Below are 13,351 nucleotides of genomic sequence, written 5' to 3'. Positions count from 1 at the left end.
CAACAGCATGGTGCGAGAGATTCTAATCTTTACTGATACTATTGCTCCCATAAATGATATTGCAAATCATTTAAATCTTAACGGATACTTTAAATTCATCTTTGGATTTTAAGTTCTTGCTAAAATCCAATTCAAGCAGTTGCTCAGGGTAAAGGAATTAAGAAAGGTCACTGAATGCATTGATTGTCGTACTTCCAATTTAGTCACACAGACAGGCTCTTTCCTTAGCTAATAGTGTCATCCCAAATGAACAGTGTGATTTAATCAATTTTGATAGCAAAAACAGAAGGTTATTCTTGGTAAGTAGATTTTTTGAAGCAATCAAATCAGGTTTTATGTCCATCAATTCCCATCTAAGAATATTTTAGTCAAAAGCTTCTAAAATAAAAAATTCTCCAAATTAAAGAAATATGAATCCTTACTCTATTTTTTATCTGATATGTTTTTCTACTTTAACTTAAGAAAAAGAAAATTAATTGAAAAATAGCAATTGTATTACATATTTATACTGAATACTCACTTGTCTTAATAGCAAGGCAATAATTTTCACAAACATTACAATTTTTTACTGTGCTTGAATTATAATACAAAATTCCTTAAAGTAATTATGTGATAGACAACTTAAGAATAACCTAAATTCAAGAAGCTTCTCATCGAGAAAACACATTTAGGGGATTATGTGAGAGAATTTTCAGTTGAATACATGAAACTTTCCTCCCATGGCTTACTATGTACCTCTTTTGTATTGCAGCTGCCACATCTATAGTTTTCTTCCATCAAATGTTACATAGATAACAAATATGGGCCAGGTAGATGGATCAGCAGATAAAAACACTTGCCATCAAGGCTGGCAGCCAGAATTCAAGCCCCAGCAAGCTTACAGTGGCAGGAGAGAACCAATTCCTGCATGATGGCCTCTGCCCTTCATTTGTTTGTTGTGACATGTACACACCCCTCATGTAACATATATTGATAATTTAAATCAAGGGGACGAGGCATCTCCGAAAACTGGAGAAATTTGAAAATGTTTTAAAAAGAATGGAATAATGCTCCTAAATGAGAACCAATGAATCTGAAAAAGGAAGTTGTCTATTCTTAAAAGTATTGCTCTTTTTGTGAAATAGAAGCTGAGAAATGGAACTATAGCTATAAGAAAACACAGTGTATGCTTATTTTTTGTTGGTGACAGAAGAAACAATATTTGGAATGTGTGTGTGTGTGTGTGTGTGTATGTGTGTATTTCTGTGTGTAGGTGTGTGTGTGTGCAAGAATATGTGTGTGACTGTGTATTATGTGTCTGTATCTCTGTGCATGTACTTTGAATTTGTTTCTGATGAAAATGATATAGCAGGAAAGCAGTTCTTGGTGTTAAGAGGGAGAATGGCACATTCCTTGTGAGACTCTTGTCTTCTAGGGGATAGGGGGTGATGAGATCTGCACTCCAGCTGAGAGGTTGGGTATGATTATAATAAAGAGTCTCTTTCCACAGTAGCAAGAAGAATATTTATGAAGAGTCGTTTTGCTTTGGCATGATGTCAAATTTTCTAACCACAAGAATAAGAACTAAGGATACATAAAATATTATTGCAATCAGTTCTATAAATTCCCAAATGGAGCTAGCCCTGTTCTCAGACTCCATAACAGACCACTCCACATACAACTACACAGGCTATTTTGCATGCCTCAAAATTATGGGTTAATCAAGTCAGTTGTGAGATATTTTGAGTCAATAAGATGGTTTGTTTTAATTTTATAATCTGATTTCATAAAAGCAATTTTAAATTCTCTAGACATTGCTGTTGTGGTGGTGGCTAAAGAGCTGTTTGCTTTAGGGACAGAGGTCTCTTAATCCTCAGGGAAGTTGAAGGTATAATCAATGATGTTTGGGTCTGACCAATCTTGTGTTTAGTGGACCATTTAGTGAAGCATCCTGAAAGCTTTATTCAGTTCATCATTCACCTTGTGTGAGAATTCTCCCAAGGGGCTTCCTACAATCTTGTTTTATCCCCTTTTATCACATCCTAGGCAATCTGCCAATGCTATATTTTGGAAGCACATAGAGTTTATTCAAAATTCATCAGTGAGCAGACACTATATTCAGGCACAGCAGAAAGTTATTTCAGCAGGTAATGTGTCAAGTCTGTATATTCAGACCTTGATTAGATAACTCAGGGGTAAGCCCATAATGCTATATTATTAAAAAATAAATAAAAATCAGATAGCTAATATATCCCAAGGGGCCAATCACAAGATTCTGTCCTACTATTCTATATTCCTCCCACCACAATGACTGTTACATATTTACATGACATTTTAGAATTCAACTCATTAAAACACTCAGATGATATTACATGAAAAACAAGTCTGTTTGAGGCTAATGATGTCAACATTTACCTGGAATGTCAGATATTCACTCAGAACTTAGTGATTTTTAAGTTATAATCACCTTTTTAATATATGCATCGTGATTTTCAGTTCCTCTCCCAAGGAATCACGGCATTGCTTTCAAGGATCAAGAGACAGAATAAGAAAATAGCAAAGTAAAAGAAACATGAAAGTGCCATAAGATAAGAAACAAAGAGACAGCGAGCCTCGAGCAAACAGAAAGAAATAGCTAGAACAGGGAGTAACTATGGAGTAAGTATCTGGCAGAAAGAAAAGGAGGACTGCTATCCAAACTGTCTGTGAGAGAGGGGCAGAGAGGTAGGAAAGCTGTGTAGCACTTCCACACGGACTGATGGGAAAACCCAACCCAGGTGCCCTAACTCTTCCAAAGGTCACTTGGTTTCTTACTGGTGATTCATCTTATCCCTGACAGAGATAGGACTCCTGCTTAGCTGCTTTTTTTTTCTCTTTTCATTGCTCTTGCTCTCTTTGGCACTGCAAAATGACATTACCATTGCTGTAATCTTTTTGTTTAAAAACTTATGGCCTTAGGACTAGAGATTTCATTACAAGTATAAAACATTTCAAAGTTTATAAATTTCTTACCTCATAAATTATCTTCTCCAGGACTTACAATAAATCCATGAAGCATATATTGTCTAGAACCCTCCAGCAAGGAATATGAGTGTTCCAAGAGGCACTAGAGGCCAGGGAGTATCATTAAATCAAGTACCCACTTGAGGTGCAGTAAGTCAAAGAGGGCTTGTGAGGTTAAAAGAAAGTTAAGGCCACAGCCAGGAGAACTTAACCCATATGTCTAGATATCAAGGTAGCCACAGAATACAGAAGACACAGACCTAAGACACCAATATATTAAGTCAAAAGTTAAATATGAAAGGGCATGTTAATAATTTATTTGGAAATATTGATATTTCCAAACACTTCTGATGTTAAAGAGTGTTCTTTTATGTAAACCTAGGTTACCAAACTATGGGCTAGGTGATAGCAAAGGCAAGACTGTTAGCAGTACAATTTATGAAATGAAAAAGGAGATAATCAATATCTATTTGTTAAGTGTGGTGTTTTAAATATGCTTGGCCAAGGGAGTGGCACTATTAGGAAGTATGGCCTTATTGGAGTAGGTGTGGCCTTGAAGGAAGTGTGTTACTGTTGGGGTAGACTTTGAAACTCTTCTCCTAGCCATGCAGGAGACAATCTTCTCCTGTTTGCAGTTAGATCAAGTTGTAGAACTCTAAGCTCCTCCTGTACCATGCCTGCCTGGATGCTGCCATGTTCTCACCTTGATGATAATGATGGACTGAACCTCTGAACCTGTAAGCCAGCCCCCAATTAAATGGTGTCCTTATAAGTGTTGTGTTGGTCATGGTGTCTTTTCACTGCAATGGAAACCTAACTAAGACAGTAAGCAAAAATATTTGAATCATGTATACATGGTCCCAGGCGATTGCTTGAAAGGTTATCTGCACTAAGAAGTAATCCTCAAGCCTAAAGACCATCAATATAATATTAAAGAAAGCATTATTATGAATATCCCTTAGGATACTGCTGGTTTACTCTTGAGAATTCTAGTACTGACAAATGATTCATTTGTTGTGTGTGAGACCAAAAACAACAGTCATTTTTTTCTTCTCTTCGGTTGTTTACCATCTTTTCAAACATCTTATGAAATCTCTTGCTAATGGTAGACTTTGGGGATACCAAAGAAATGGCACATGGACCACTCCTTGTAATATCTTTCTATCTGTTCCTTTCATCATTTTGCTTTCTCACTTAATCCCGGCCCCACTATTCCTTGCAAGGTATTGCATACCTCCAGAAGACACTGAATTTATAAGTCCCTCTGCTTGCAGTATTGTCCTATCTTGCACATGTTTTTACGTGCCTTATTCCCTCCTGTCTTTTAGTATATGAAGTATGGCTTCAAGTCACATATTGACACAGCTCCCTCATTCTAGCCCATCTATTATATCCTATGTCTCCTTTCTGCTTTATGTTTCTCCATAGTATCTTCAACTAGTTTATACAAATACAATTATATTTCTATATAAAAGGTAAATACCCACTAATATGCATACATTCATTTGTCAAAAATACACACATTTTCCTAAATGTCTTTGCAGAGCTATAATGTGAGTGTCTCAAGGAATATTCATCTTTACTCTCAGTATCTCGCTACTGGTGCTTTGCCAGGAATCTAAGACACCATCCATTCTCAAGTTAAAATGAAGAGTGGAAATGTGTATTCTTTCATATTCCTATGTATAAAACTAAAGTATAACCTCATTGTTTCTTTTGCCAACTTAAAATTTATCTTGTTCTTTTAAGTCCTGGTCAAGCAACTGCCTTGGTATTCTGAGGGTATCAGTTCTCCTTACGTGATCACTTTTAGCAAATTAATTCAGAATTTTGATGGTTTTATTCTCTGAAGATTCTTTTTCTCAGGGTCTACTTTATCTCCCTCCCCCATTTTGCATTTCATGAGATGCTTGTTTATTACCTTACATACTATTAAAGTATGCTAAAATGCTATTTAGAGTAGCATAATCTTTACTGGAGACTACCATAACACTCTTTAAGTATAAGAACCAAGTGAGGTCCCTAATCCATATTTCACATGCAATTAAAAGAACTGCGAAGGTTTTATGCTTTCATTGCTGAGCTTCATTTTTAATGTATAAAATCCAAACCATTCAAATGATTCTTTTTGTGCAGTCATTATGTACCTTAAACCATTTTGGCTTCTCAATAAATATCAGCCAAATTAAAACTATGTCAACTCTAACATTAAAAGTGAATCCTATAGAGCTAGAAAGATGACTCTGCAATTAAGAGCACTAGCTGCTCTTCCAGAGGTCCTGGGTTCAGTTTCCAGATAACCACATGTCAGCTCACATCTGTCTGTAACTCCGGGAATCCAACACCTTTATATAGACATGTACACATGCAAAACACCAATGCAATGAACTAAAAATAAAAAAGTCATTTTAAAATATCATAGCCAGGGAGTAGTGATGCATCCTTTTAATCCTACTACTCAGGAGCCAAAGACAAGCAAATGTCTGTGTTCAAGACCAGACTGGTCTTTGGAGTGAGTTCCAAGACAGCCATAACTGTACAGAAGAAAACATTTTTGGGGCAGGGGGGCATGAAACTTGTGCTTGACTATGTCTTTCTCTTCTGCCACTAAGTGCCTACTGAATGTTCTGCTTAACAAACACAATACGTCCCAAATCACTGGGAGTTCATGCTTTTTCATAAAATTATTTAAAACTGAGTAAAACCTGCAAACAGTGGATGGAAGGAAATACATAAAGGTAGTATCCAGTGGTACCAGAGTTCAACTCAAAATGACAAAGTAATAAATTAGATTTGCAGTAAGCAACTAACCTTTGAATAGTCTGTGGACCAATGTGCAGAGAAACTCCAAACTTGAGTAAAGACAGTGAGAAATAGTGAATGTCTCCTCACAAGTGACTTCCCTCTCTTCTTAACTTTATCTTTCAGAGTAGCTGTGTGATGGGAGAAAGATGTTTCAATAGAGGAACATACCGTTCTATTATAAGTATTCCCTTTCTTTCCTAATTCATTGTGATTCTTATATGACAAAGAAGGAAGGGGTATGCTAGATATGAATTTTAGTTCTTCAGGTTTTCCAAAGATCAAACTATAACTGTACATGCACCCTAGCATATACAGATAAACATGTTAATTTTCAGTCATGTCTATTTTAAAAACACATAGATTATGGTTCATGGATTAGGCCTCTGATAATCCTTTTAATGGGCTGAGAAAATGGTGTGCTTTTGTAAGCATGTGTTCCACAATTTGCTCAACATGAAGTACTCAAAGTGTTCACAATAACACTTTGAATAAAAATTAAACAGATGAAAATAACTACCAGGAAGGGTAAATCATTGTACATTATGATACAATCACCATTGGCCATGGTCATGACTGAAAATGAATCTGACTCCAAAGCCCTACTCTTCCCCAAATGATGCAGAGCCCTTAAGACTATAAATAAATGTTTAAATTTGAAGTCTACTAAAGGCTACAGTCACTGCCTTGGGGTTCATCTGGGGTAAAACAGTCCTATCTGTTAATATAAAGTATAATTTTATATATGTTATTCTGTATATTTACCATGAGAGCCTTGTGTTATTATCAGACAATAGAATTACTAAAGACAACAGAAAGAGAAAATTGACAAGATGAAGGGGCTTAGCCACATACTGAAAAGACAGATGCACATGCTGAATTTTAGTCTTCCAACTGCAAACTCTGTGCTCTACCATTGCCTAGCTTGCTGTATGCTATGCTTAACTTCATATACATTAATGTTTCATTAAACACATTAACATTTACCTTGTGCATGATAGTCAAGATATAGAATACTGTGGTATAAAAACTATTTGAAACAAATAATAACTAATAAAAGAGAAATGAACAAACTGCTTACAACATGAGAAATATTTGTAGTATTCTTTGGTATTTCAAAATACAAAATAGGAGAAAACTACCAGTAAGAGTTTTTCCCAAATCATAGATGTTGAGAATAATGATCCACTGAAAACTGCAGTGTAGTAAAAATGGAAAATGCTTCATTATATTCAAGATGATATTTAAAAATATGAGAGTCATTCAAAGAAGATTGTGGCAAGAAGATGCTCTTGACCTTTGCAATATGTATAAGGTTAAGAGCATATCCATGATTAAAAGGAAATCAACAAATAAAGCAGACTTTGTAAAGGCAATGGACTTGGAAATGGTTTATGAACTTAAATCACAAATTGTTCATATGAAAAATATTATACAGGAATTGAAAGCACATATTATAGATTGATTCAGCTGAAGCTCATTATATGAGGAAGTAATAAATAGCCAAAGAAATGGATATAGGTCTTGCTAGTGTAATAAGTATAAAAGATCAAAAATGTGTGCAAGATGATATTTTAAACACTGTGGCATTCTATGCAATGTTACATGTTACTGTAAAATAAAGCCTTCATATGCTGCCAACAATTTATCTTAATCTTTTATTTTTTTAAATTTCCTTTGAAGCTCTGAAAAATGATGTAGAACTGGCTCTATAATAGAGATAAAAACAGGATTCTGAAACAAATTGAGGGGAGGCATATAGGAATAATGTGTGGATGGAAAGATATTAGGACTGGGGTCCATAAAGGAAATTCAACGAGTGATCTTCTTGACTTTTAGAAGGTAGAAGCAAAAGGCACTTTTCTTATACATATTTTTTATTAGTCAACAGAATAAGATGAAATCCTAACAGCCTGATTCTCGTCAGAAATTAGGATGCTGATCATAAGGTGAACCATCACAATTTCAATATTCAGATTGTTCTGCCAAGCATGAACTTTCAATGACTGAAGTTAATCAGCAGGCAAATTTGTTACCAAGTACCATTAAAATCGACAGAGACAAGTTTGGTGATAGTACTCTTCACCATTGAGCTTATAACTACACACAAGGCAACACAGTGAAATCTCAGCACTTTGTCTCTTCCTCCAATTAGATTCCTGTGCTCCATGTTGCTTGCATTTAAATTAAAAGCATCACTAGGGTCACACAGATGTGTTGTTTCATTATATCCACACCGTTGTACATATCTCTGCTGAATCCACCTCATGTGCGGGCACCGAACCCTGACCCTATTGCTGAAGTTATGTTGAACTTACAGACAGAAGCCTAACATGTCTGACCTCTGAGAGGCTCAACCAGCAGCTGACTAAGACAGCTGCAAGTACTCATAACCAACCATAGGACTGAAGTAAAGGACCCCAGTGGTTGAAATAGGGGAAGGTTGGAAGAAACTGAAGTGGATTGCAACCTCATAGGAAGAACAACAAAATCAACTAACCTGAAACCCCAGAGCTCCCATGGACTAAGCCAGCACCCCAAGAGTATACACTAACTGGTCAGTGGCCCCTGGCACATATGTACTAGAGGACTGCCTTTTCTGGCCCCAGTAGAAGATATGCCTGATCCTGTAGAAACTTGATGTCCTAGGGAAGGGGGATGAGAATGGGGGTTAGATAGGTTGGGGAGAGTACCTTCTCAGAAGCAAATGGGAGGGGTGGGGTGGAGAACTCTGGGGGAGCATCAAAGGGGGGCAACATTTGGAACGTAAATAAATAAAATAACAACACTTTCTGCTTAGATCTGTTAAGTTCACATAAGGCAGTTATTTTTTATTGTACTATGAATTTAACAGATACATGGATTTATGTACCAACTAAGGTAAGAACGATAGAGCATAGCTCTGTCATTTTTAAACTCTCTATCAGAGCCTTGGGCTCATTTTCAAGCACTGGAAAGCCACTGTGGTCAACTTGGCAGTTGTACCTCACTGTGTGCCTAGGCCAGAGTTCATTCAAACACCCATTGACAGATATTTAATACTTCTCATTTCGAATAACGTAGACAAAACTCTCATGACTTTCATAACTAAAACTAAAGAATCTATCTAAAAATAACCATGGTATGCTGAATACTATTCCCCCAAAATACTCATGCCCTAACCACGGAAACATATACCCTACATAGCAAAACAGACTTAGCTAATGCAGCGAAGTTGAAAATTTTCAGACTGAAAGATTATTTTGATTAATATAGTGCATCACCAATATAATCCCAGGTGTCCTTAAAGAAGGGAAGCAAAAAAAAATTGCTCCAGAGAGCAGAAAGCAAAGTAGCCATGGGGGAAGATGTAAGAACAGTAAGGCAACAAGTTTCAGGAAGCCAATGGCCACCAGAACCTGTCCCTTAGAGCTATCAGAGAACACAGCCCTGCCAACATCATTCCTACCCAGGGAAACTGATTTCCTACTTTTCTCTGGAACTTTTGTTATTTCAAATAACTGCTTTTGTGGCAATTTGTTCCAGTAGCTAAAAGAAATACTACAACATGTCTTTTAGTGCCCCAGGTTAAACTGAGAAGATAATTGATATGTTTTCATGGGGCATATATATTTGAAAGAAACTGCCGAAGTTCTGAGCACAATGGCATTGCTGAATTTTTCATCAGGATGGCTGAGAGCTCCAGTTGTGCTCCATCACTAAGCACTTCTGTGCCTTGTTTCATTTATTCATTAGTGTGCACTCATAGGCAGTGCTGGTGTTGATTTGTATTTTGCAGGGACAAATGATTCTGATTTTCATGAGCTGATTGTTTTTCCATGCCTTCATCTGGGAAGTATACATTCTAGTCTTCTGAGTATGGGGAGTAACAAACAAGCCCTTTGTTAGATTACAAGGTAAGCATTTTTTTGTGTGTTTATAAATAAATCATTCACAAAAACAAGCACTTTTCCTATTTTGATGAAGGCCAAATAATCAATTGCTCTCTTTTATGTATCTTACTTTATATATCATTTCTAAAATTTAATGAGTTGGGGTTTTAGTTCCTGTTTTAAAGATTTATTTTTTACTTTAGTTAATATATGCTCCCCTTTCAGTGCCCTCCCACAGAATCCCTAACCAATCCCCTTCTCCTCTGAATGGGTAGGGCCTTCTGCTGGGTAACCTCTCACTCTGACAATCAAGTCTCTGCAGATTAGGGGCATCCTCTCCCACTGAGGCAAGACAAGGACACCCTGTTGGGGAACAGATTCCACAGTCAGGTTACATCTTTAAGGACAGTCATCTACTCCAGTTGTGGGGGGACCCACATGGAGACTGAGCTGCACATTTGCTACTTATGTGCCAGTGGCTCTGTTCCAGACCATGCTTGCTCTTTGGGGGCAACTCCCTCTCTGAGAGCACCAAAGTGCCCAGGTTATTTGACTCTGTTGGTCTTACTGTGGAGTTCCTATCTCTTTAAGGGCCTTCCATCCTTTCCCCAACACTTCCATAAGAGTCCCTGACCTGCAGCCAATGTTTGGGTGTGAGCATCCGCATCTGCTTTAGACAGGTGCTGGATACAGCCTCTCAAGGGACTGTTATTGTAGACTCCTGTCTGCAAGAATAACAGAGTATTATTAATAGTCTCATGGATTGGGACTTGCCAATGAGATGGGTCTCAAGTTGGGCTGGTTATTGGTTGGCCATTCCCTCAGTCTGTGCTCCATTTTCGTTCCTGCATTTTTTGTAGGCAGGACAAATTTTGGTTGAAAGATTTGTGGGTGTGTTGGTGCCCTTATCCCTCTATTGGGGGCCCTGCCTAGCTATATGAGGTGGCTTCTTCAGGTTCCATGTCCTCACTATTAAGCTTCTTTGCTAAGGTCATCCACATTGACTCTTGTGAGCCTCCCCATCACAGGTCTCTGAGAGATTCCCCCCAACCCTCCTACCCTTAGGATTTGCAGATTTCTATTCAGCCTCCTGGCCCTCTGGCCCTCTCTCTTGTCTCTCCCCACAGGTGATCCTGACCCCACCCATTCCCCTCTGTATCCCCTCTCTTATCCAGTTCCCTCCCTCCCTCTACATCCTATGACTATTTTATTTCCCCTTCTAAGTGAGATTCAAGCATCTTCATTTGGCCCTTCTTTCTTGTTTAACTTCTTTGTTTCTATTGAATATATTATGAGTATCCTGTCCTTTCTAGCTAATACCCACTTATCAATAAGTACATAACATGCATATCCTTTTGGGTCTGGGTTACCCCACTCAAGACGGTATTTTCTAATCCCATCCTTTTCCCAGAGATGAACGAATTTTACTTTTTTTTAAATACATTTTTCAGTTGAGGGACAGTTTCTGGCTATTCTAAATAAGGCTGCTGTGAACATGGTGGGGCATCTTTTGGGTATATGCTCAAGAATGAGTGGTATAGCTGGGTCATCAGGTACATCTATTTCCATTTTTCTGAGTAACAGCCATATTGATTTCCAGAGTGGTTGTGCCAGCTTGCAATCCTACCAGCAAAAGAGAAGTGTTCCTCTTTCTCCACATCCTTGCCAGCATATGCTGTCCCCTGAGTTTTTGATCTTAGCCATTTTGATTGGTATAAGGTGGAATCTCAGGGCCATTTTGATTTGCATTTCCATGATGACTAAGGATGTTGGAGATTTCTTTAGGTGCTTCTCGACAATCCAAGATTCCTCTGATGAGAATTCTCCATTTAGCTCTGTAGCACCTTTTTACATTGGGTTATTTGGTTTGTTGCAGTCTAACTTCTTAAGTTCGTTATGTATTTTGAATATTAGTCCTCTGTCAGGTAATGAGTTGGTGAATATCTTTTCCCAATCTGTAGGCTGCCATTTTGTCCTATCGACAGTGTCCTTTGCCTTACAGAAGATTTTTAGTCTCATGAGGTCCCATTTTTCAATTGTTGATCTTAAAGCCTGAACCATTGGTGTTCTGTTCAGGAAGCTATCTCCTGTACCGATGCATTCAAGGCTATTCCCCACTTTCTGTTTGATTAGATTTAGTGTATCCAGTTTTATATTCTGGTCCTTGATCTACTTGGACTTTAGTGCTATGTACATTAATAAATATGGATCTGTTTTCATGCTTTTTCATGCAGACATCCAGTTAGACCATCACAATTGGTTGGAGATGCTTTTCCCCCATTTTATGGTTTTGTCTTCTTTGTAAAAAAACCAAGTGCACATGGGTGTGTGGGTCTATTTCTGTTATTTTATGCATATGTGTGTTTTGCTTACATGTATGCCTGTGCATCATGTACATATAACGTGCATACACATACATATACTGTTCAATCTGTATAATGGCACCTATATGTGTATGATGTATCATCATTTACAAATGATTTATTTCTTCAAATTCATTGCATATATTCTATTTGTATGTGAACTGTTTATTCTGTTTCATCCATCTGCATGTCTGACCTTTCAATTCCAGAGACAAGATACTGATTACTGCAGCTATATTAAAAACTGAAACTCACTATTGTTCTTCCAATTTTATCCTTCTTCAAAATTTTCTCACTAATCTAGTTTTCCTTTTCCTATATAAACAAATGATCCTTCTGTAACCTTGATAGTGATCACATTAATATTGTAAATCAATTTTAAAAAAATGACAAATTTTCCATGTTCAGTCTACCAGCATTAAATAAAATTAATGTGTATTGTGTATTTAACTCTTCTAGTTCTCTCCTTTATATTTGATAGTTTAAGGTGTACAGGGAACTAATGACTGCTGAGAGAGGGAGAAATCAGCCTCTCCCAGGAATGACCCCACCCCCACATGGTTGAACTAGACAGCCCTAAAATTATAGACCTACAGTCACACTAAACAGACTCAGTAGGACAAACACAGTGTGTGTGTGTGTGTGTGTGTGTGTGTGTGTGTGTGTGTGTGTGTGTGTGTAACAATAATAATAAAAAGAATTCATCAGTTTGAGACAGGGTGAGAGGAAAAACATGGGAAAGGATGGAAGTAGTGGACTTGGGAAATGTTGGAAGGAGGAAAAGGAAAGAAAGAAGTAATTATAGTTTAATTTTAAAACTTTAATAAATCATTTTAAAAGCATGGAGGTCTTTTTATGCACTAAAATAAGACAAAGTATATTTCCTGGAAAGAAATATCTCATAAACATATATAATATATTCAGTGAAGTATTAACAAATCAAATTCAACATTGTAATAAAATGTATATACATTATGACAATGTAATTTGAGGCATGCAAGGTTATAGAAACACTCAAAAATGAATTAATTATAAACCTATCAACCAGGCAGCACACACCAGATGATATGAGGCCCCTAACACATATGCAGCAGAAGACTGCCGGGTTCAATCAGAGAAGATGCACCTAACCCTCAAGAGACTGGAGAACCCAGAGAGTTTAGAGGTCTTGTGGGATGGGGAATGGGAAGGTGGAAACATGCTTGTGGAGACAGGGGGTAGGGGAGGTATGGGATGGAGAACAGTCAGAGGGTGCTCTGGGAGAGGCATAAAACATGGAGTGAAAAAAATTAAATAAAATTAAAATAAATACTAAAATATTAGTCATAGAGA

General features: G+C 37.3%; 1 protein-coding gene and 1 pseudogene across 2 annotated transcripts in view; one reads left to right on the top strand and one right to left on the bottom strand.

Moving 5' to 3' along the window:
• The window catches only part of Ldoc1 (LDOC1, regulator of NFKB signaling), a 272,724-nt gene that overhangs the window by 143,126 nt on the left and 116,247 nt on the right, over positions 1-13,351 (bottom strand). Inside the window, exon 3 of one of the 2 annotated variants that reach the window (XM_087600490.1) lies at positions 5,794-5,915. The exons of the other annotated variant lie outside the window; for it this stretch is intronic. The gene's annotated coding sequence lies outside the window, so the exon portion shown is untranslated. The remainder of the gene's footprint in view (positions 1-5,793; positions 5,916-13,351) is intronic. 2 annotated transcript variants of the gene reach the window in all.
• The window catches only part of Tpm3-ps1 (tropomyosin 3, pseudogene 1), an 86,733-nt pseudogene that overhangs the window by 46,833 nt on the left and 26,549 nt on the right, over positions 1-13,351 (top strand).

The sequence above is a fragment of the Rattus norvegicus genome, chromosome X, assembly GCF_021556685.1.
Source record: "Rattus norvegicus strain SHRSP/BbbUtx chromosome X, alternate assembly SHRSP_T2T, whole genome shotgun sequence".
In the NCBI taxonomy this organism is placed as follows: domain Eukaryota; kingdom Metazoa; phylum Chordata; class Mammalia; order Rodentia; family Muridae; genus Rattus; species Rattus norvegicus.
This window is presented reverse-complemented; position numbering and strand designations above follow the sequence as displayed.